At 38.6% G+C, this 25,326-nt stretch overlaps 1 protein-coding gene across 3 annotated transcripts in view; it reads right to left on the reverse strand.

The window, feature by feature from the left end:
* Window positions 1-25,326, reverse strand: part of LOC136864205 (vezatin) — a 305,967-nt gene that overhangs the window by 272,430 nt on the left and 8,211 nt on the right. Inside the window, exon 2 of one of the 3 annotated variants that reach the window (XM_067140896.2) lies at window positions 18,625-18,942. The exons of the other annotated variants lie outside the window; for them this stretch is intronic. The gene's annotated coding sequence lies outside the window, so the exon portion shown is untranslated. The remainder of the gene's footprint in view (window positions 1-18,624; window positions 18,943-25,326) is intronic. 3 annotated transcript variants of the gene reach the window in all.

Genomic DNA, 25,326 nt, shown 5'->3' on the forward strand with positions numbered 1-25,326 from the left:
GAAGTTGTTTCAGAGTCTGGAAACATTACTGGAAACAAACGTACACTAGCTTCACTGGCACGTAAAGAATGGTGTTGCATGACAGTATGCATGCACCATATAATCTCAGCTTTGGTTACTTGCTCTCTTGAAAGATAATTCTGTAGACATCTCGCCTCTGGTGAACCTTCTTTAATGGAAGAAGAAGAAGTGGAGTCATATGTGATAAAGTTCGTTGTGGTAGCTGTGGCAGGCAGAGGGCAACTTGTGCGTGGCTAGGTATTATCTACTGAGTTTAAGTCTCTTGTTACTTCACTATTCGAATGTTCCTTTTTAAAATAACTTGAAAGGGATGACGAGAACTGGCTGAACTTGACACTACTGGCATGATCTTTCCTCCCATGTGACTTTTTAATGCCTGCTTCCTCATGTTGCTAACAGTAAATGATGTTTTACATATTACGCAGATTACAATATTATGCAATATGCTGAAAATTTGTCTTGAGGCATGGGTTTCAACCATGTTCTGAAAGTACCATCAAGCAGCCACCTTTCATTAGACAAAGTTGCCCTTGGCTTTGATGAAGATATTGTTAGCTGAAAAAAGAAGAACGATAAGGATATTGTAAAAATCTTTTAACTAGTCCTAAATTCCGCACAGCTTTCTTCTAAATTGACAGTCCGTAAAACCTGTGAGCATTGCCTTATCTATGCTGCCAGCACTCTACTGCTTCAATAACAGCTGATGCAATATAACTGCGGCACACAGCCCTCGTAAAATGTAATACCGTACTACAAAAATCACATGCGAATCATAAGTGAAAACAAATTCGCAAATCCTAACAATATCCGACACAAACAAGAATAGGTACATTATTAATAAGAATAAAAGAAAATATTTGCGAATAATGACTGGCATAGGAAGGATGTTATATGGCTGATTGAGACCACGGTGCCAATTTTTGCTGAGTCACATTCTTGCCACTTGTCTTTCATGAACTATACTGAGGTATGATACACAGACTAACTATATACTAACCAACACATGGATGTAAATACAATTCCATCTACACTGAACACTATTAAACCTATACCACACACACAGAGTGAGGTAGCTTAACCACATGGTGATGTAGACAATACAATTGTCCGCCAGGTTTCGAAATTGCACTCAACCGATATAAATCGATATGAATGGCAGCTTGGGATTGGCTGGATCAAGACCGAATACATCTAAACATACTTCACAAACTCAAAATCTCTTAACCAACAAACAACCTTCATCCTTTTTTTTACATCGCACCGACACAGATAGGTCTTATGGTGACAATGGGACAGGAAAGTCCTAGGAATGGGAAGGAAGCGGCTGTGGTCTTAATTAAGGTACAGCCCCAGCATTTGCCTGGAGTGAAAATGAGAAACCACGAAAAACCATCTTCAGGGCTGCCGACAGTGGGATTTGAACCCACTATCTCCTGAATGCGAGCTCACAGCTGCGTGCTCCTAACCGCACGGCCAACTTGCCCGGTAACCTTCATCTCACAATGTAATGTCACTATTTTAAATCTTGTTCTGTATTCGCAAAATTACACATGATATTACAAGCTACTAGTCGTGCCTCAAAACTTCCGAACCCCTCACACGAAAGATAGGTTGGAAACTCAACGTGGCTCAGCCCAAATGGTGTTACGATGCACTACACATTTACATAAGGCTTACCTACGTCAGCGCATTTAATAATATTAATAATAATAATAATAATGATCATGAGCACTCGAATAAGTATTAAGTTTAAGAGAATTTCACACTTTTCTGCATTCAGTCAGTGTTTTGTGTCTGTTTTTACATTTTACGAGGTAGTAACTATCGCACAAGTCATTACATAGTAAACAAACAGTCATCCGTTGGGTTGTGGAATTTTGTCTATATGCATATATTGTTATGGAAGCCATGCATGTAAGCGATTAGAAAAACTGAGAACGCAATACAGGCCAAATTCATCAAGCTCGCCATTCCTCAACAACACAGAATATTCAATAGTAAGCAGATCAAAACACTGAAAATTCGATCAATCTATCATATAGCTATTGATATTATTGGTTACTTCACATTCGAGATCACACTTTATTAACTTTTCATTACGATTTATTCCTGGCATAAAAGACATGCCCTAGAGTAACGTTATAAAAACTGAAAAATATGTTTATATTACATGGATCTGGCACAAGAATGAATTTCCAGAATTTTTCCTGAATTCCCTGACATTTCCAGGTTTTCCCGTTATTTATCGAATTCCCTGACATTTCCCTGTTTCCCAGGTTTTCCATACGGGTGGACAACCTGTAATTTAACTTCTACTCATCCAATTATGTTATTTCACATCCAAACCAAACCCCATGGCACAACAGGCCCGAAAGGCCATGGCCTACCAAGCAACTGCTGCTCAGCTTGAAGGCCTGCAGATTACGAGGTGTCATGTGGTCAACACAGCGAATCCTCTCGGCCGTTATGTCACCGTCAGATAGCTCCGCAACTGTAATCACGTATGCTGAATGGACCTCGAACCACCACTCAAATCCAGGTACAAATCTCCGACCTGGCCGGGGATTGAACCCGGAGCCTCCGGGTAAGAAGTAGACACGCTATCCCTACACCGCAGAGCCGGCATTTCATATTCAGAAAATGATAAAACATGTATCTGATTGTTTTAGAAAGATTTCTGCAGTCATGTAATTTTTAAACAATCTGTTCAGATAATCGAGTAAAATTTGCTGTAATGACTTATCTGAGAGGAATCATACGAAGTAAGCTATGTACCTTTCATAGAAAGATTTTATTTTACAGGCTTCCCTTTTTGTTGATATTGAAGATTATTGTTATCGGTACAGGAGTTTGTAAATATTTAATTTGTGTTCTCCAGTCTGCTGAGCAACATGTAATTTTTATCTCATGACATGTAATCATACTTAAGTTGTAGACAGCTTTTTGAACATGTCTTCATATTTTCAACAAAGCTAAATAATTGTTGATCCTAGGTTTCTCAAGAGACAGATTGCCAGGCGATTCTCGTCCTTTGAGTCTGGTCTTCTTGCCATACGTACAACTTTCAAACACATCAGTTACAAACATGACCCTTATATTAAAGTGAGCGACATGATCATTTTCGAGGTACCGCTAGTGTACTTTTGTAGTAGTGTATTTTTCGGTCTTCTTATTCAGTCTGCTAAAGGTTTCTTTTTTTTTTTTTTTTTTTTTTTTTTTTTTTTTTTTTTTTTTTTTTTTTTAGGTGCGCCACCTATAGGCTATCCAAAGGATTTGTGTAGATTGTTCAGTTTTTATACAGAAGTATATTTTAATATTACCACAGTCTTGATATTATGTATAACTTATTTATTGCGTGTATACATGGTAGTTGGTGTAGACTGTCATTAATTTTATAAGGCGAATGTTTTCATGTGTGTGAAATGTAAGTTAAAGCATGAATTCCATACGATCTCCGCGTCAAGCTGAGGAGCGCCCGCAACATGGCGGTACGCGCATGGACATGTCTTCCCCAGTCACACGCTTCTGCGCAGCCAGCGGTGTGGGGCCTTGGACACGCCTAGATTGATCCTGGCCAGCCAATCATGAGTGGATCCTCTAGTCAAGACAATGCCGTGAACTACTTCTTGGTCCCACGACAATAACAAACTCTGGGGTGTTTCACATGATTCATCGGAGATTTCTGACTACAACATCAATGAGCTCATGTGATTCTGGGCTATCCACATGATTCATAGAACTTCCTGACTACAACAAGAAGTCCATCTCATCAAACACTGGGATATACACATGACTCGTGCAAAGTTTCCAAGTTCAATATAACAACGTTTTGCCAGCCGTTGTACAAAACAAATTGCTCATACCACATATGGACACCTCCCAGCTTACAAATATTTATGACAAAATATACAACTGAAATACAGATAATAATAATAATAATAATAATAATAATAATAATAAATCGAATACTGACAATATCTCTCACTTCTACATATAGTGCGAGGATGTGATATATGTACTATCACATAAGGCCCCCTCGGTGAATCGATGATATCATATATTATGATTCACCATAAAACAGAACTTCATAAATGATATAACTGAACACTTAAATGACTGTAATGATATATACATTGTGTCTACTGCATTGTATTCGCACACACAAAATACAATTTGTCCAAACAATAATGATGATAATATGGCTATATACAAGCAACACTGATTGTTTCATACCTCCTCGAACACAATCCCTTCTTACTACTGTACACTTAATTCAAAATTGATAATATATACATCCAAGGTGCAGATCCTATCTCTTATATCATTATAAGTTACAAACTTCATTTTCCCGTATTGAACTGAGATTCACAATTAGATTATTAAGGAAGGTTCAACCTTTTCAATACAAAACGTGTTGTATAAGATGTTCACAACATATTATTTATTATATTATTAGAACCGGTTTCGACACTTATAGCGTCATCATCAGCTACAAAAATCACAAATGGGCAAAGTACATATCATAAAAATTGCATTAATAACTCTTGCATGGCTGAATACAAATGATGGACTACTTATCTCCTTAAAGGCTAGAAGAAAATGAGTAAAATATGATGATGTGATGTGACACATAAAAGCGTAGTAGTTTGATGGGTGAGTATTGTGCATAAAATTGATCTGATGCTTTGAACATAAAAGTCTGAATGTGATAATAAAACGATGTAGTAAAAACAATGTAGTAAAATTGTCCACTCTTCTGTTGTTCAATTAAGACACATAAGTCCTGGTCCAATGTTATATGAGGTTGGCAAGACCAACAAAAAGATTTTGTCAAGGCCGGGACACCTGATGTTAAGTGATTGAATAAGGTTGATCTTCAAATTAGTCTCAGCTCAACAAGGGTGGTGAATCTTAAAAGAAAGGAAAGGAAAGCTAAGTTAGTGAAATGGAAGTCTAAATGGAGTCGCGGCCAAGGATGATAGGATATGAGACTCACCTTGTTCAGCGTGCTGTGTGTGTAGTGTGAGAAGAGTTGTGGACAAGTGAGACGGGTGTGACCAAGTAGTGAAGGTAGAGTGAAAGGGGTGGTAAGGGGAGGGGGAGGGGGAGGGGAGGGGAAGGGGAGAGGAGAGGGGTAGGGAGGCGGAGTTTAACCCCTCAGCGTCGCAACAATTTTAGGAGCTTCCTACCCCGCGGCCGGATGAGATTTCAACTACGCGCGACTGAAATACATTGATTCACTTAAAGCGTTACTACAATTATAAGAGTAGCCCGATATTCAAGAAATTTTGAATTCCTTATGATAGAACTATGTACATGCAGATAATGACAATTATTTCACATTACCTTAGTAATTTAGTCTCATGTGATAGAGTTCGAAGCACTCTTCGAGACAGAGACCCATGTCACACTCCTGGCAGCAGTTCACCGACGTCGTCTTTTCTCCGTGTTTTGAACACACGATACAACGTCTCTGAGGTTTGTATTTCTCACCCTTGTGTGATAATTTCATGATAAAATGTCTTTCCTGCAACCTTGGAACTGTATTATCTGATGCACGCCGGCCTTGAATATTTCGTTTCCCGGCCGAGCGAACTGATTATGTAAACAAACCTTCCTCCAGCTGAACCCGATAAGATAGGCCTAACTGCTCAGTGTTTGTCCCTGTGACTTGTCTGGATATTATTAGAGAATTTAGGAATCCGAATTCACTGTTGAAAACTTCCCTTTGACCTGTATAATTATCAATAGTCTCCTACACGAAATTTCCAAATACTGGTTCCTCCTCATCGTCACTCTCATCATTTACCACTGCATCTGCCACAGCCGCATCATTTATTTAATTATCACTGCTGATAATACTGTCACTACTACTTCCGACTAAACTTTCATCTAAATGATACAATATTTCAAGCACATTACTGTCAGTCAACCCACGGCTGAGCGCGTCGCGTCACACGGACCGATGAAGCTGCAGCAGTACGAAACTGAATAAGGGGAATAACATTCATGACGAAACAAACCAACTCGATACATATTTTAGATAAAAGGTCAAGACATCGTCTTTCAAGCGAGATATATACCATGAACAACTGGTTCTCGTATCGTATGACAGAAAGCAGCACTAACTGATGCCTACACAGAGCGCTCATGGAGAGTTACGAAAATATTACAAGCCGAGAAATAAAGACAATATGATAAATATTTTGCACTCTCAATGTACAAATAGAGCAAAGAACATCACACGAAAAGACAAACTTCTCATATCATCATTTCTTTATTTTATTACGTGGGAAAGAATGAAGCAAACAGGTTTTAAAAAAGCAGAGATTACTAGTGCTCAGACTTACTTGACAAATATTTACCCTTACAAAAACAACTACATTTTAACGATCCTCATTCTTATTTTACAACACTGATAAACCCCAACATTTCTTCTTGGAAACAAAACAATTTGCAAATCCATAACTCCAAAACTCTTCGTGCTATAGCCGTAAATGCGAAGCCATTCATGGGTCTATACCACGTATAGAGGTCGGCGGATACGGAAGAAAAGAGGGTCTATACAACGTATAGAGGTCGGCGCTGAGGGGTTAAGGCGGGTCAGGAGGGCGGAGTGGTAGTGGTGTGGGACGTAAAAGAGTGCTGTGGAGAGCGTGAAAGATCGATTCTCCTCCCGTGGTTTTTATACCTCTAAAGACTTCGATTAGGAAGTCGAAAAGGATATTGGATTTTTCTGAGATTTCGTTAAGATTTAAGTTAGGGTTAAAAAATTGGTCTAGGTGAATGAAACAGTTCTCTGTAACGTCGAGTAAAGGGCCTTTATTTATGTTTTTGAGAATTTCTAGGTCTTGTTCTATGGTAGTAAAATCATGCTTTAAGTCATGTATGTGTTGGCCTATTGCAGAAAATCTATTATATCTGATGGCATTGACGTGTTCTAAGCATCTAACTTTGAAGCTACGCCCGGTCTGTCCGATGTATGAGGAAAAACAGTTATTGCATTGAAAACAGTGAACACCTGACTTTGCGTGAATGTCAGATCTGTTAATTGATTTGGAATTGTGAACTATATCTATGTTTCTATTGCTGGTTCTGTACGAAATTTTAATATTATGTTTCTTGAAAACGTTCGTTACACTGTGTATGTTTTCGTTAAAGGTGAAGGTGGCGAATAGGGCAGGGTTAGGTCTTTCTTTGGTTAATGTTGTCTTTAGTCTATGTCTACATTTGTTAATAATATGTTGTGAACATCTTATACAACACGTTTTGTATTGAAAAGGTTGAACCTTCCTTAATAATCTAATTGTGTATCTCTTATATCTGCGAAGACTATAGATATTAAATGTCCCAAGGACTTTGTCGTCAGAAGTTAGAAGTTGATAAGCTCACTTGCCTATTCTACTGTCCACAGTATATGGACCCTGATATAAATGAAAAAACTATATATAAACTTAACATCAGCATCGACAGACTAGCAATACGTACCGTAATAAAATCTAACTACGTCTACAATACAATCTATCTCACACACACAAAGATTCATCCCATCCAGTTACACAAGAATCATATAAGCTTCTATTCAGAACATTCATAACAAAGAAATCCCTATTTCTGAAATGCGCAGGAATCTCAATACGTTTACTTTTTTTTTTTTTTTTTTTTTGCTATTTGCTTTACGTCGCACCAACAGAGATAGGTTTTATGGCGACGATGGGACAGGAAAGGTCTAGGAATGGGAACGAAGCAGCCATGGCTTTAATTAAGGTACAGCCCCAGCATTTGCCTGGCGTGAAAATGGAAAACTATCTTCAGGGCTGCCGGGAGTGGGGTTCGAACCCACTGTCTCCCGAATACTGGACGCACTTAAGCGACTGCAGCTATCGAGCTCGGTACTATGTTTACTCTTCCATAAAACCATAATTAATGCAAGCAAACAGACCACATACTTTTTCACACATTCCACATCGATATCATTCAGTACGTCATTCAAATCATTCACACAACTCTCAGTCTTAAATAAAACATTGCACACTCGCTTAAATAGACTTTCTTTCATCTCACGCAAACTTCCATTCTCACTCACGCTCACTCTATTACTGAAATACTTATAATAACTCACAATGAAACCGGTATCATTACTACTTAATGCCTCAACAATTAAACCACCTTCACTACATTTCATACTGGCTCCTTTCACTACCTTCATGCCAACAACACTGCTACTCTCGACTCTCTTATCAGAGTCACCATTTTCAAACATAATCGACCTAACCTTAATCTTCTCACGTACACTTAAATCAACAAAAACATCCTCACTCTGATGTATACTCCATAAAAACTTTTCAATCACTAAGCAACCTTTATCACCTTCACAAAAAACTTCACTTTCAATTTCAGAAACTTCTGTGAGATTATCGATCGCAACACCGCTATTACCATCACCACTAACACAAAGTAAGTCATCCGACACAGCTTCCTTAATTTCATCATGCCCCCTATTCTGAAAATCTCTCTGATCATCAATTTCACGCTCTACTTGATCAAATGCGTTTACGACTCTTAAGACTTTACCCCCCTCGTCGATCTTACTGGACAATTCAACATATCATTAATTTTACTGGACAGTTCAACGTTACTATTATCGATTTTACTGGACAGCTCAACACACTGACTATCAATCTTACTGGACAATTCATCACTCTTACTGTTAAATTCACCCTTAACTCTTTATTTTAGATAAGAATCAACTGAAGCATACTATGAATGGAAGTCTCCTCTAGATCCCCTACATTCTGAGTCTGAGTCGGATTACTCGATTACTCACCTATCTTAGCCGATTGATCTTCACTGCTGTTAGCCATTTCGACTATTCTCACTTAAATTAGACTCGATGTGGTGGAATTCTTTTGACTTCTCTTATCTTGATTCTTAATACCAGCAACTTTAACAACCTCTCTATTTCTCAATTTTATAGTACTCGACTCGCTACAACATTTCTTCATACTCCAACATAGCCTACATATTACGTACATATAAAGGAATTAGAAAGATATTTTTGAAGACTTTTGTGTGGAGCATTGCATTGTATGGAAGTGAAACATGGACAATAACTAGCTCAGAAAGAAAGAGAATAGAAGCTTTTGAAATGTGGTGTTACAGAAGAATGCTGAAGGCGAGATTGATAGATCGAATCACAAATGAAGAGATACTGAATCGAATTGGCAAGAGGAGATCGATTTGGCTAAATTTGATGAGAAGAAGAGAGAATATAGGACACATCTTAAGACACCCAGGATTTGGTCAGTTGGTTTTTGAAGGAAGTGTAGGTGGTAAGAACGGTAGGGGTAGACCAAGGTATGAATATGACAAGCACATTAGAGCAGATGTAGGATGCAGTAGTTTACATAGAAATGAAAAGGTTAGCACAGGATAGGTGGCATGCAGAGCTGCATCAAACCAGTCTATGAACTGATGACTCAAACAACAACAAACACTTCACTGACATATCTTTTAGAATTCCACTTACACCTGACAAGTGCACCTACGCTTATAAGCCTAAGTGAGGCCGCAAACCGGACGCGTCAACATCTGCAACGCAACATGAAAAACGAGTCGCTTGTCTGTTGCACTCGTGATGCAGACTTGTACCCGCACACCGGAGAAGCATGTGTCTGCATCAAGACGCTATGCATTATCAGCTGTTAACATGGCCTCTTCGAGTGAAGATGATGTTTTGTTGTACATGTGGTTGAAATTGCGTACCAAGAGGAAAAGAAAATGGATTCATGATTTTAATGTGTCATGTGCTCAGCATGGTGCTTATACCTTAGCGCATGATTTACTAAAAGATCCGGTAAAATGCCAGTCATACTACCGAATGTATCCCAAAAGCTATACAGAACTTCTTCAGGAAAATACCTCCATTATTAAGAAAACAAGACACAAACTACAGGAAGGCTATAAATCCTGATGAAAAGCTACTTATAACACTAAGGTAGGTTCAAAGCTTAGAATAATAATTTGTTATTAAAATATTAAATTATTTATTAGATAATGAACACAGCTGTGAAATTGTTCATGTTGACAAAGTATATTAATAATATGTGTGCAATGTTTTGGTTTTTTCACTCTATACCATACAGTGCTGTCTTTGTAACTACGCCTTATCAGTATAAGTGACCACGTTCTTCCTCGTTTTCTTACGGTAAATTCACTGCATACAATAATGGTGAGATAGTATATGAGGAGGCTGTCTGTCCACCACCGTATTGCAATACGGAAGTTGAAGGATGGGAATGAGTATCACTACACTGAATATTCCTGGCTGATCCGTAGAGCATGTCATTTAATTTTTGCTGCACAAACAACTTAAATAAGCTTTTAGCTGCAGGTGATAATTTAGCCAGATCTGGTAGCAGGCTTTTGAAAAACAACTCAACTGGGTTATTACACTCCGCTTCAGCTGTACGATTTGCTTTCATCTGAATATATGAAGAGAAAACTTCGGCAATATCCATTTCCTTGGCGCTTCTTTTTGTATCTCTTCTACGTGTTCGAGGTAGCGGCTGCATAATTTCTTGAGCACTCTTCTCCTCATCGCTTTCTTCTGTCATGGCCACTGATAATGGTTGTTCCCCTGTAGCAGATTGCTTCTCTTCATACGGATTTTCTACGTTTCCCACTTGTCTTCTTGATTTCGTAAATGGTGTCAAAAACGCCAAGTAGTTTGCAAGATAGTAGGGCTTTTTGGTTACTACTGCTAAACCACTGGTAGGAGCTTGCCTTAAGTATCTGGACCAATAGTTCCTACAGTTTCTCCATTTGTCTTTACAGGTGGCTACTGCAATGAGAAAATACACTTATTATTATTATTAATTTTTATTTATTTATTTTATTTCATATAAGGGATGTCCTTGAGGGCAGAGCCCTATAAGAGACTATACATACAATAGCTATACCAAGGAATGCTTATTAACACATAAAAAATAATTTCACAACAAACATTTTATAACAAAAACAGTGCAGTTCAATGATATTAAATTTATAGAATGTATGTATATGAATGCAATTGTCAATAGTTTAATTTGGCTAAAATAATTTTGACAAGCTTTTTAAAATTTAATTTAGCAGTAATAGTATTCATGGTCCTTTATTTCCAGGTACTTAGCTACTGGCAACAGCTTCAGATGCTTGAGCAGTTTAAAAGAGGAGGAACAACAATCGGCAAAATTGTGGATGAAGTGTGTTCGGCAGTATGGACAACACTTCAACCTGAGTTTATGCCTGCACCCTCAAAGGAGTTATGGGAGAATATTTCCAAAAGATATTTGGAACTCTGGAATATGCCTAACTGCATTGGTGCCATAGACGGGAAACACGTTCATATCCAGTGTCCGAAAAAAAAGTGGCTCGTCCTTCTATAACTACAAGGGCTATTTTCTATTGTTCTATTAGCTTTGGTTGATGCAGATGGGCTTTTCATTGTTATAGAAGCTGGTGACTATGGCAGAAATAGCGATGGTGGCGTGCTGCGAAACTCAGCTTTAGGAAGAAACCTTCAGCAGGGCACACTGAATATACCTGATCCCAAGAGACTACCGAAAGATGATGATCACTGTTCACCATTTCCTTATTTTTTCGTTGGTGATGAAGCTTTCCCATTACAGAAGCATATCATGAGACCATATCCTCGAGAACTTACAAATGAAAGGCGGGTTTTTAACTATAGGCTTAGCAGAGCTAGAAAGAGTGTAGAATGTGGTTTTGGAATGCTTGCTTCTAAATTTAAAAGTTCTCGGTACAGCTATAGCCTGCAAACCTGATAAAATAGACAACATAATACGAGCAATTTGTGTCCTGCATAACTTAATTAGACTAAAAGACGGCGTATTTTGTTAACCGAGTGTAACAGATAAGGATGAAAATACTGACAATACGATGTGTGTGTTGCAGGGATTGCAACCCTGCAACAGAAGAGCAACAGTTGAGGCTGTTGAATTAAGAAATCACTTGTGTTCTTACTTTATGAAACCAAACGTAGCCCTTTCTTGGGAGAATAAGTACGCTATAGAATAAATATAAATATAGCTGCACTATACATTATCAGTAATTCTGGTTGTGCAAGAAATGTTTATTCTTACATAATTAAACATGTCATTACTGTACACAGACCAAATTAACCCATGAACGCCTAGCGTTGCATATGTGCAACGGCATGCCGGTGCTTTTTGTTTCAATGTATGAAGCTGTTTTCCAGTAAAAGAATGAAAATTGACCGCTTATTCGGTAAAGGGAAGTGTTGTGCTTTGTTACGAGTCGGTTAATCAATAGTAACCGCTTTGATTGTTGACGAGGTATATGTTTGAAGTTCACTGTGTGTTCCAGCTCTCACAATGACATACCATAAGAGGTAAGATTCGCCATATAATTTTACGATTTAGAAATAATTAACCTCTTTTAGGAAATCCAGGAAGTAAATTTTTCAGAACACCCTGCACCATTAGGAATTTATAATACATGTATGGGAGGAACAGATCTCATGGACGAGAGCGTCAACAGATTCCGCGTGGATGTTAGGAGAAAAAAAAATGGCGGTGGACAATTTTTTCCCGGATTTTAGACGTCAGCCTGCAAAATGCTTGGTACCTCAGCAACATGTCACGGCCTAAAATGACGCAGCTTCAGTTCAAGCGGGAACTGGCGCAATACTACGTCAAATCATACGGCACGGAGCGCAGGGGAGCGGGGCGCCCATCGCTCTCGCGCGCGGGGGAAGGTCACGTACATGAAGTTGTACGGTACGACGGGTGAGACCACCTTGTGATGTATATCACAGAAAAAAAAAAAAAAAAAAAAAAAGAAGACAGTGTGCATATGAGAAATGCTCTAGCATAGTCCGTACAGGGTGTATAAAGTGTGACGGACTCTGCATAAGTTGCTTCATTCCGTTCCACATAAAGGGACATACAGATCACAGAGTCTTCAGAGAAACCCACAGCTAATGGTCACACCAGTATACTGAATAACTCGGAATACCCTGTCAGTTTTCAATATCATTTTCCAATAAATATATTTATTTTGATTACTATATATATAATAGGTACTGTAAATAATGTCTTACTGTATATAAACTATTTCATTTTTTCTCTTAGTAAATAATCAACTCAGCAATAATTTATATCTTCTTCTCCACGCTCACTGTTCTCTTATTTCCATTATTTTCTCGAAGAAAACAACATATGTGTTGGTACCTTGCAGACTACTACTTAAGTGCCTAGCGTTGCATATATGCAACACCCTGTATTTCCGAAACTAAACATGTTTGCTTCAAAATAATGGATATTCCTTGAATAATACCCTATCCTATATCAAACCACGGAAGATTTAAAAGTATGCGTTCAAAATATCTCTATGAAACGAGCTCGTAGTGCGACACTCTTCTTCTTCGTTTTCATCTTTCTTCTCCTCCTCATGGTCCTTCTTCTTCTTCTTCTTCGTTTTCTCCCCATGGTTCTTCTTCTTATTATTATTATTATTAGACTATTATTATTATTATTCAATAGTGTTAGAAAGTACTCAGCTGTGGTTTCCCGCATAGTTATCCTTATCCCTATCCCCATTTTGCAATGTTTTTCACCCACAGTAAACACACGAAAACTGTAACATTCGTCAATGTGATATATTTCTGGAAATGGACAAATTAATTGTAAATATTGGTAGGTTTATCTATATTATTATTATTATTATTATTAAAATTGTAATTCGTTGTATTGTTGTATGTTAATTTCTTCACAGGAAGCAAAATGTTAATTTATAGTGTGTATTATAATAGTTATTTTTATGTACAGCAGGATAGCATAGTACCATAGTAATCTGTGTCAGTCTCTTTTTTCATTTATTCAGTATTTTATATATTTTTATGTTATTTATGTATTTCACTGGTTAAGTGTAAGACAGGGACACGTGTCCCTAACTTTGCCAGTTAAAATAAATCATATCTATCTATCTATCCTAAGAATGTTTATTAAGAAAAATTGAAAATTTCAAAAAATAAAAAATTTGGGCGTTCAAGGGTTAATAAATATGTTACTGAATGTAAGTTACTTACCATTCAAATTTAATTCTTTGGACACTGCATGCCAAGCTTTATCCACCTTGTTCTTATTCTAATGTCCTGGTAGCGAATAACCATATATTATTCTATATTTCTCCACGGATTGCACTAATTTGATGTTGATTTGTTCTTCGTTCATGCTGGCACTTGTGTTCACTGGCACTGCTCAGAAAAAGCAGGAACAGAACTATACGAGAAAGTGTTTGCTTAAGACATGACAAATAGAAATGGAACATGCAGTGTTTTATCGCCCGTGTCTGCAGCAAGATGCTGATATCATCAAGACGTGCGGCGATTTTTGTTTTTCCATTGCTTATCACTGTGCTCCTTTCTGATGCGTCATGTCTCTGTGTCGCTGACATGACTTGACGCGTCCAGTGTGCGGCCTGCCTAACAGATGTACCAATCATTCACCTCCACGTTGGGCAGCCAATTGTAACTATTTGATAAATAAATGCCATTAAATAATAATACTTTACTATAATCATTGTCCCACACTTGAGTGCAATTTGTAACTTTACTGTTAATAATAATAATAATAATAATAATAATAATAATAATAATAATAATAATAATAATAATAATAATATTATTAAATAAATAACTGAATAAATAAAATTACTCAAAAACTTAATAAAATACTTGAAATAAATTAAATTATCAAAAATTATTATAATTAATCGAAATGTCCATAGTATGGGCGCCAGAGTTCACCATAATGGATCGCTCGAATTTAGATATAGCATGATAATTCTTTATCTCCCAGGGCGTGCACATATTGCTGCGTACTGTTACAGCTGCTTCAGGCCTTACCTAACCTTCTGAAAATTACTAAATAGGTAGGAACTGCACCTAGGTTCATCAATAACTCCACTGATTATAAAACAACTAAATATATTCTCAATAAAATCCGTGCATGAGCACCTCATCAACACACCAAAATACACTTATAATACACAAACAAAATATTACTGGAAGACTCCATATTTACAACAACAACAACAAAGAAAACACTGGGAAAACGAAAGCGAGAACTAAGCCACCATTTGTGATTAGTCCGTTGAACAATGTACATATACGTAGATCAGAACCCTTCACTGTGTCTGTATCAACACGACTTGCCGATTCTCATAATCGGCACTTATAATATCACACAGATACTGTACCTCATAATACTATGTTCACTGATTTTACCACTTGTTTTAAAGATACATACATGTCAGAAACACACGCTTGTCATTCCTAAACATAAATTATGGAAAGTCTGAGATATAGCGCCTCCCAGCTTTTCAGCAACATGTAATACCAGGCCGCCACAAAGTGATACAATACTCAACGCGTATGCACTCCACAGTGTGTCGGTCAGCCACTTCCCACGAACATATAAAGACTACATTCCACGAACGTTTGAAGTCCAGTCCAGTATATTGCAGCCGTGTCACTCCAGTACAGCATATCCAGTTTCACTCCGTATCGTGTGTCAGCACTACTTCATTCCCGTACTGTGTGTGTTCCTTCCCGCCGTTTGGTCACATGCTCAATGTACATCGGCATTACCCTTCCTCTAACATGATACGCCTAGATTGATCCTGGCCAGCCAAACATGAGTGGATCCTCTAGTCAAGACCATGCCATGAACTTCTTCTTGGTCCCAAGACAATAACAAACTCTGGGGTGTTTCACATGACTCATCGGAGATTTCAGACTACAACATCAACAAGCTCATGTGATTCTGGGCTATCCACACGATGCATGGAACTTCCTGACTACAACAAGAAGTCCATCTCATCAAACACTGGGATATACACATGACTCATGCAAAGTTTCCAAGTTCAATATAGCAACGTTTTCCCAGCCGTTGTACAAAACAAATTGCTCATACCACATATGGAGACCTCCCAGCTTACAAATATTTACGACAAAATATACAACTGAAATACAGATGATAATACTAATAATAATAATAATAATAATAAATTGAATACTGACAATAATATCTCTCACTTCTACATATAGTGCGAGGATGTGATATAACGGTATGTACTATCACAGTGTGTATGACACAGTTGTTGGCTTAAGATAATAAAGGTTTAGAAAATTCATACTGATCGATCATATATCGATTCAATTCAGATTTCATTTCCATTAAGCTGGCAGTACTACCGGAACCGGGAGAGCTCCCTCCTTACTCCTCACCCCCACACAAAGAAATATCCCTAAAAGGTGCGTGAACTATATTACAACCTATTCCTGGCATATTCCTTCCTAGTTCATTCTGCAGTTTACTGAGAACATTTGTTTTTCCTTGTCTTTTCACACCTCCAAAATTTTTGTTTGTGTTATCTGCACAATATGATACTATTCTGTCCTGGAGATTATTGTACTCTAAAGTTCTGACAACATGCTGTGATAACAATTCTTAAGTTTCACCACTAACATCATCAAATTCTAACGTGCCAATTATAGCCCTTACATTTGGGATGAAACATCTTAGTAGCATAGGAACTAACTTCAAACCCAATCTATTGGGAGCATCTATGGTTATAGTAACAATATTAGCAGCTTCAAGTTCAGGTTGAACATTCTTGTTTACTAATGTTTACTTGTTTATTAATTGCTACTGCATCACTTTGTTTTTCCACTAGTAAACTTTTTATCATACAATTTATTTAGCAATTTTGACTCTCTCTCACCCAAACTGAAGCTCAAACCGTGCTGCACAGAATAACAAATAAAAGTTGTCTCTCGAGCAGCACACTGTAAATCTTCAAGCTTTGCAAATTTATTTTTAAAAATAATATCCACTGTCTTGCTTACACTAGAAGCTTGAACAGCTTTGCAATGCTTTTGATTTCCCATGTGCTTATTTATGTCTCTATGGCCACCAAATGCAATTGAACATTTTGAATTACGGTCAGTGCACATGACCTCATCTTCATTCCCACTTTCATTATTTGTATTTCTCTGTAGAAATGGATATTCCTTTTCTAACACAGTTGAGAAGACATTTTTAAGAAGAGCTTGTTAACTTCTTGTTTTCATAACCAACACACAAAAAAAATTATCTTTGCTGTAAGTTTACACACACAGAAATGCCACGCCAGGCAATTATTTGGCTTGGCGTGGCTTACATAGCGAAGTGAAGGCAAGGAGCATAGTGAACACACTGGAAAGTTATTGGAATACTGTTTTACAGAATTTCTAAATCTTTGCTAAAGAAGAAAGAAATGAAAAAGTTATTAACTTTGATGCTAAAACATTGTGACAGGCTTTATAGTGCATAAAGTGATGCCATCTAGTAACCGACATTTAAACTATGTAATTTTTTGACTTCTTTCCTGTATTCTGATATATCAAAACAAGAAAATACAGACATTTTGTCATTTAAAAAAGTATGATCCAGACAGGGACACTGCCCTTAAAATATGGATGCCTGGAAACCGTACTTCTGGCTTGATGAAGAAAGCAATGAGAAACTACCTCACCAGTAATGGCTAGAGTATTTATGACAGCTGACGGTGGAGCTGTTGGACTTAATATAGCCTACATATCAATAAGTAACTTTTGGTATGTTCACATACATGGGTCCTTAAGAGCCATTGTTTCATATTTTTCTGTGACTGTCTTGTGTCTTAAACTAAAGCAATGACAAGTGTTATTGTAGACTGGATTATCTAACATTGCCAGTCACATTGTGTTAGTAGGATTTGTAATTTTATTTTTATTTCTTTATTACATTTATTTGTACTGAAGTACCCAGTCCTACCCTTGTGAAGTACAAGAAAGGAAAATCATTGATAAGTAATAAAATAAAGTGTGCTACAAGTTTTTAATATATACAGTGAAGTGATCCTGCATGTATTTGCATATAGGTAACAGTATTTGTGATGGAGACTGAGTAGTCTTATAACCTTCAAGATTTAATTTTTGACATGTTTCATGGGATATGTCAGTCCTCTGTTCAAATCCACACGATACTGAGTCCTGGGTCTATTATTATTATGGATTAAATTCAGCAAAATACCCTTCATTACGATCTCATCTGCATGTACTCCATTGTAAAGAAGACAATCATTTCATCCTTCTTGGTGGCTTGTTGACTTGCATGGGATGGTAGAAAGCAATGTCCATCACTCTGATGCTATTTTTTTCACGTTAGGGAGCAGATGAGTTTCAAAATATGTGTCAAATGTTTGCCGATTCATTTCTTCTTTGTAATCTCTTGTTTTCTTAGATTTAAAAAGGAGCAGTACACTAACGATAAAGCCAAGAGCAGTGCCAGTATCAAGAATTAACCTGCCACCTTTGCCAATAGGCAACTGGCATCATACCAAGGGGTGTATCATTGGTCCGTCCTTTGAAACTGGCAGGACCAAAATTCGTTCAGGTTTCATCCAATCACACCACATCCAGCAGACTTTCCTTTCATGTCCTTCAAGAATGTACAGCAAAGAGCAACAATATCCCCTCTCTCTAACAATACTTACCTACTATAGTATGGTATACAAAACCAAGATTGTGCAGAACATTATTTAGAGATGATTCACTGCCCTTAAATAAGTGACTGTTAGATAAAGACACTATCTGTCTTAAGTGTAGGATATTCTCTCCTATGAAATATTTATAAATATTTTGCTGTATTGCATCTTCTTGAAAAGAAACAATCTTTGTGACAGTAAGGCTTCTAGGCAGTTTCTTTGCAGGAGTAGATAGCAGAGGCATTCCATAACATCCAATTTTCCTTTTGCTACTTTAGACATGATTCTTCGGCTTATCTGCAGAGCTGTGGCAGTTGTTTCAGTGACCTGAATGAACAGAACGAGAGGAGAATTAGAATGCTGTATGCTTTCATTCTCCTCGTTGATAAACTGTTTGGGAGTAAAAAAAATCTCTCCGACATGACCTCGGACAGACACAAAGTAGCCAGAGGAAGATGTCCTTTGAGGAGGATATTAGGTCTCCCCATTTGAGAAGTCGACATGATTATTTCCGCAATTAACAAAAACAACAAAATAAGCAAGTGATAACAAGCAAAAAATAAGAAAAGTATACAACCAATATTATGAATGGGTAAACAACAAAGACAAACAATGAAACAAAACAACAAAAAGTAGAATAATAGCATTGTGATTGAAAACTGTTGCATGCAACATTACCGCACAGGCAAATGGCCAACAAGACAGTCACCACGTGCTACAGATGGGAAGCTCTGGCGATGAGGAAAACGTCACTCCACAGCCAACGGTAACCAAGCAGGCTCTATTTTGCTGACTATCACCAAATTCGGCTCTTAATTAATCTTGAAATTCGGTAGTATTCAGAAAGCAGGCATTTATCACAGGAGTAAGGAACCTAGAACTACTGGGAAAGTATGAAGAAAAAAAAAAATCAGACATTGTTCTATGCAAGAAGTTGAGTATGTCGAATCTGAAACTTCTTTCCCTGAAATGCTTCCCTGGTATATAACAAATACAGTTTGTTTCTCTACCCTGTCAAAATTTTATAATTCAGAGACAATTCTGTATTCTACATGGAACATTTTACTTTCACGAGTTGCAAGAACAGGAAGCATGTTAAGTGGAAAAAAAAATTTGTTAAACTATTTAACTCAAGGTTAGGGAGATTGTTGCAACTGTAGTAAACAACATACATACACATGCATTATCATTATAGACTGTTATGCCTTTCAGCGTTCAGTCTGCAAGCCTCTGCGAATTTACTAAACATCACCACAATCCTCGATTTGCAACAAGTGTTGTGGCCTCATTTAGTTCTATACCTCTTATCTTTAAATAGTTAGAAACCGAGTCTACCTATCGTCGTCTTGGTCTACCTCTACTTCTCTTCCCCTCAATAAGGTAACCTATCCTCCTCCATTCGCCTCACTTGACCCCAACACCGAAGCCGGTTTATGCGTACAGCTTCATCCATCCAGTTCATTCCTAAATGAGCCTTTATCTCCTCATTCCGAGTACCCTCCTGCCATTGTTCCCACCTGTTTGTACCAGCAATCATTCTTGCTACTTTCATGTATGTTACTTATGAATAAGATATCCTGAGTCCACCCAGCTTTCGCTCCCATAAAGCAAAGTTGGTCTGAAAACAGACCGATGTAAAGATAGTTTCGTCTGGGAGCTGACTTCCTTCTTACAGGATACTGCTGATCGCAACTGCGAGCTCACTGCATTAGCTTTTCTACACCTTGATTCAATCTCACTTACTATATTACCATCCTGGGAGAACACACAACCTAAATACTTGAAATTATTGACCTGTTCTAGCTTTGTATCACCAATCTGACATTCAGTTCTGTTGAATTTCTTACCTACTGACATCAATTTAGTCTTCGAGAGGCTAATTTTCATAACAAACTCATTGCACCTATTTTACAGTTCCAAGATATTAGACTGCAGGCTTTCGGCACAATCTGCCATTAAGACCAAGTCGTCAGCATAGGCCAGACTGCTTACTACATTTCCACCTAACTGAATCCCTCCCTGCCATTTTATACCCTTCAGCAGATGATCAATGTAAACTACGAACAGCAAAGGCGAAAGATTATAGCCTTGTCTAACCCCTGTAAGTACCCCGAACCAAGAACTCATTCTACCATCAATTCTCACTGAAGCCCAATTGCCTTTGATTGATTTTAATAATCTACCTTTAATTCCATAGTCCCCCAGTATAGCGAACATATTTTCCCTCGGTACCCTGTCATATGCTTTCTCTAGATCTACAAAACAGAAACACAACTGCCTATTCCTCTCGTAGCATTTTTCAATTACCTGGTGCATACTGAAAATCTGATCCTGACAGCCTCTCTGTGGTCTAAAACCACACCGGTTTTCATCCTCCAACTTCCTCTCAACGACTGATCGCACCCTCCCTTCCTAGATGCCAGTGAATACTTTGCCTGGTATACTAATCAATGAGATACCTCGATAGTTGTTGCAATCCTTCCTGGTCCCTTGCTTATAGATAGGTGCAATTACTGCCTTTGTCCAATCTGATGATACCTTACCAACACTCCATGCTAATCTTACTACTCTATGAAGCCATTTCATCCCTGCCTTCTCACTATACTTCACAATTTCAGGTCTAATTTCATCTATTCCTGCTGCTTTATGACAATGGAGTTTATTTACCACCCCTTCCACTTCGCCAACATCATTTTCCTCCTCCCCATGAGCTTGGCTGTTCGCAACACCACCAGGATGATTTCCTTTTACATTGAGAAGATGTTCAAAATATTCCCTCCACATCTCCAGTGATTCCCTGGGATCTATTATGAGTTCAACTGAATTACTCAAAACACTGTTCATTTCCTTATTCCCTCCCTTCCTAAGATTCTTTATTACTGTCCAGAAAGGTTTCCCTGCTGCTTGACCTAGCCTTTCCAGGTTATTACCAAAATCTTCCCACGACTTCTTTTTGGATTCAACAACTATTTGTTTCGCTCTGTTTCTTTCATCTACGCACAAATCCCTGTCTCCCTCGGCCCTTGTTTGGAGCCATTTCTGATAAGCCTTCTTTTTACGTTTACAAGCTGCTCTCACTTCATTATTCCACCATGACGTTCACCTTTTCCCATCTTTACACACAGTTGTTCCTAGGCATTCCCTTGCTGTTTCTACTACAGCATCCCTGTATGCCACCCATTCACTTTCTATATTCTGAACCTGCTTACTGTCTACTGTTCGAAACTTCTCACTAATCATATCCATGTACTTCTGTCTAATTTCCTCGTCCTGGAGATTTTCTACCCTTATTCGTTTGCAGACAGATTTCACTTTCTCTACCCTAGGCCTAGAGATATTTTGTTCACTACAGATCAGATAGTGGTCTGTATCATCAAAAAATCCTCGGAAAACCCGTACATTCCTAACAGATTTCCTGAATTTGAAGTCTGTTAAGATATAGTCTATTATGGATCTGGAACCCCTAGCCTCCCATGTGTAGCAGTGAATATCCTTATGCTTGAAGAATGTATTCGTAACTGCTAAACCCATACTAGCACAGAAGTCCAGCAAACGCTTCCCATTCCCATTAGCTTCCATATCTTCCCCACATTTACCAATCACCCTTTCGTATCCTTCAGTTCTATTCCCAACTCTCGCATTGAAATCGCCCATTAGCACTATTCTATCCTTGCCTTTGACCCTGACCACGATGTCACTCAATGCTTCATAAAACTTGTCAAATTCATCCTCATCAGCACCCCAGCACCCTCACATGGTGAATACACGGAGACAATTCTAGTCCTAATTCCTCCAACTGACAAATCTACCCACATCATTAGCTCATTTACGTGCCTAACAGAAACTATGTTGCGTGCAATGATATTCCTGATAAAGAGCCCTACCCCAGACTCTGCCCTTCCCTTTCTAACACCCGTCAAGTACACTTTATAATCTCCTATCTCTTCCTCGTTATCTCCCCTTACCAAAATATCACTTACTCCTAGCACATCCAGATGCATCCTCTTTGCTGACTCAGCCAGTTCTACCTTCTTTCTTCCATAAGCCCCATTAATATTGATAGCTCCCCATCGAATTCCATTTCGTTCACTAAGTTGTTTCCAAGGAGTCCCTCGCCTGTCAAATGGGAGTGGTACTCAGTTACTCCCATAGGTCCAAGGCCTGCTTAAAATGTTCTGAGCTCGGTAAATTCATGAAGCAGGATGATCTCTCCTCTAGCGGGTTATGGACCACCGGTGAATTGTATAGTCCTAGCCGCCTGAGCACAAGAAGGGCCATGACTCAGAATATGTCCGAGATGCCCATTCCATAGCAACTGGTATCCTGACTCTCAGGACCACTTACTAGGCCACTCAGCTGTTGCCCATGGTTCACGAACTAGGACGTGACTACAGTAACCCACACCATGAACCATAGTAAACAAGCCTGTTAATAAATACTTTATAATTTTAAAATATTCTCCATTAAAGTCTTTTAAAAGTCTGTAAGTTGTGGTAAACTAAATCAGAGCTAAGCAGACTAACAGCTCAGGAGTGCTACTCCTGCTCACTGTCACAGAGTGAGCAAGTGTTCCTGCTCTGTTGGTGTAGCAGAGATTGCAGACTATCCCCACCCTGCCTGCCCTCACCACAGGGAGGTGACAAGGGACAGTGGAGTATGCATGCTACGCTGTGCCTCAACTGTTTGTTGCAATTTCACTTAGTGCTGCTTTATTCTCATTCTCAACTCAATTATGTCATCAAATCATTGCAAGTGGTATCCTGCCTTGAAAAATTTGGTGCGGATGTTGTCTGAAGTACCTGACTTGTTCCTGACCTGTTGAATGACTACTTCAACCTTTTGAAGAGAAGGGAGTTCACCCAAATAATTCTGTATAGATTTTTGAGGTCTTTTTGCAAATACATTTTTGTCAAAGTGCAAATCTGTGTGTAAGAGTTACTCAGAGATTTATCTTCAAATGGAGGTAACAGAAGCATTGTCTTTGAGAAGTCTAGTGCCATCTTATATCACACAGAATTTAGGTAGCATTAAAGATGGCTGTAGTATTGTTACTTTTGGCTAGATTCTGCATGCCAAACGATTTAGTTTTTCAATGTTGAAGTTCTGCTCTGTGTTTCAACTTTGATTTCTTGGTATTGAAGTTTCTTGTAGCTGATTTCGGATCATTTTGTTAAGCTTATGAATTGCGTTTCTGGTCTGTGAGGCTTTGAATTACTCTAGTTTTCATCAAACCAGTCCTGATGTTTCCTCTTGACGAATCCCATAGACTCCTCACAGGTTGAGAGTACCACTAACTTAAATACTGACCAGTGCCATTCAATGTCATCTGGGCAGTCAGATGATAGTTTCTCATTCAGAAGAGTCTGGAAGCTTGATTTAGTTCCATAACTTAAAGGTGTTTGGTGTTCAGTTCACACCCTACCAGACAGTTTTGATTCCAATGTTTTCGAGAAATATGCAGAGCCATTACAGATATCAACTGGGGATCAGTCCAGCAATTACCAAGCAAGTGGTTGTGTGGTTTGGGTGACATAGCTATCAGTTTGTATTTGGAAGATAGTAGGTTTGAACCCCACTGTCGGCAGCCCTGAAGATGGTTTTCTGTTGTTTCCTATTTTCACACCAGGTAAATGCCGGTGCTGTACCTTAATGAACGCTACGGATGCTTCCTTCCCACTTCTAGCCCTCTCCTATCCCATCGTTATCATAAGACCTACCTGTATCTGCGCTACGTAAAGCAAATAATAAAAAAGTCCAGCAATCATCATGGCTACCATAATTTGTACATTGCGCTGATTTCTGATGTGCATTACTTAATTAACAATTAGGTACCAGTGCTTTGGCAAAAGGGGCTGCCTGGCCGAGGCTGTAAAGGCGTGCTTGGTTCGCCCAGAAGGACGTGGGTTCGAATCCCCGTCAGGACGTTGTAAAATTTAAGAAACGAGATTTCCACTTCCGGAGGTGCACATGGCCCTGAGGTTCACTCAGCCTACACCAAAAATGAGTACCAGATTAATTCCTGGGGGCAAAGGCGGTCGGGCGTAGAGCTAACCATTCTACCCCATCAAGCGCCGAGGTTACAGATAGTGGAATTTTTTTTTTTTTTTTGCTAGTTGCTTTACGTCGCACCGACACAGATAGGTCTTATGGCGACGAGGGGACAGGATAGGGCTAGGAGTGGGAAGGAAGCGGCCGTGGCCTTAATTAAGGTACAGCCCCAGCATTTGCCTGGTGTGAAAATGGGAAACCACGGAAAACCATTTTCAGGGCTGCCGACAGTGGGGTTCGAACCTACTATCTCCCGAATACTGGATACTGGCCGCACTGAAGCGACTGCAGCTATCGAGCTCGGTAGATAGGGGAAGCCTTTACCTTCCACCGCACCAAGGGCCTTCATGGCCTGTACGGAGATGAGTTTGCTTTTTGCTTACTCTGCTTTGGCAAAAGAGTGTATTTGTTCAGATTGTGCTCTGAATTTTCAGTATATTTGTTAAGACTTCATCAAACTGGCAGTAGAAGTCTTCTATCTGGTCATCATCTGACAAAGTTTGACCATAAGGGCTAATTACTTGCTGTTTGCTTGTTGTTTAAAGGGGCCTAACATCTAGGTCATCGGCCCAGCGCTAACTATAGTACCTCACTGGTCGCTGGTGAGCTTGAGGCAGACCACTGAGAGTCTTTCACTTCTCTGGAAGGCAGTTGGTCAAGGTG

The sequence above is a fragment of the Anabrus simplex genome, chromosome 2 (genome assembly GCF_040414725.1).
Source record: "Anabrus simplex isolate iqAnaSimp1 chromosome 2, ASM4041472v1, whole genome shotgun sequence".
NCBI classification, from domain to species: Eukaryota; Metazoa; Arthropoda; class Insecta; order Orthoptera; family Tettigoniidae; genus Anabrus; species Anabrus simplex.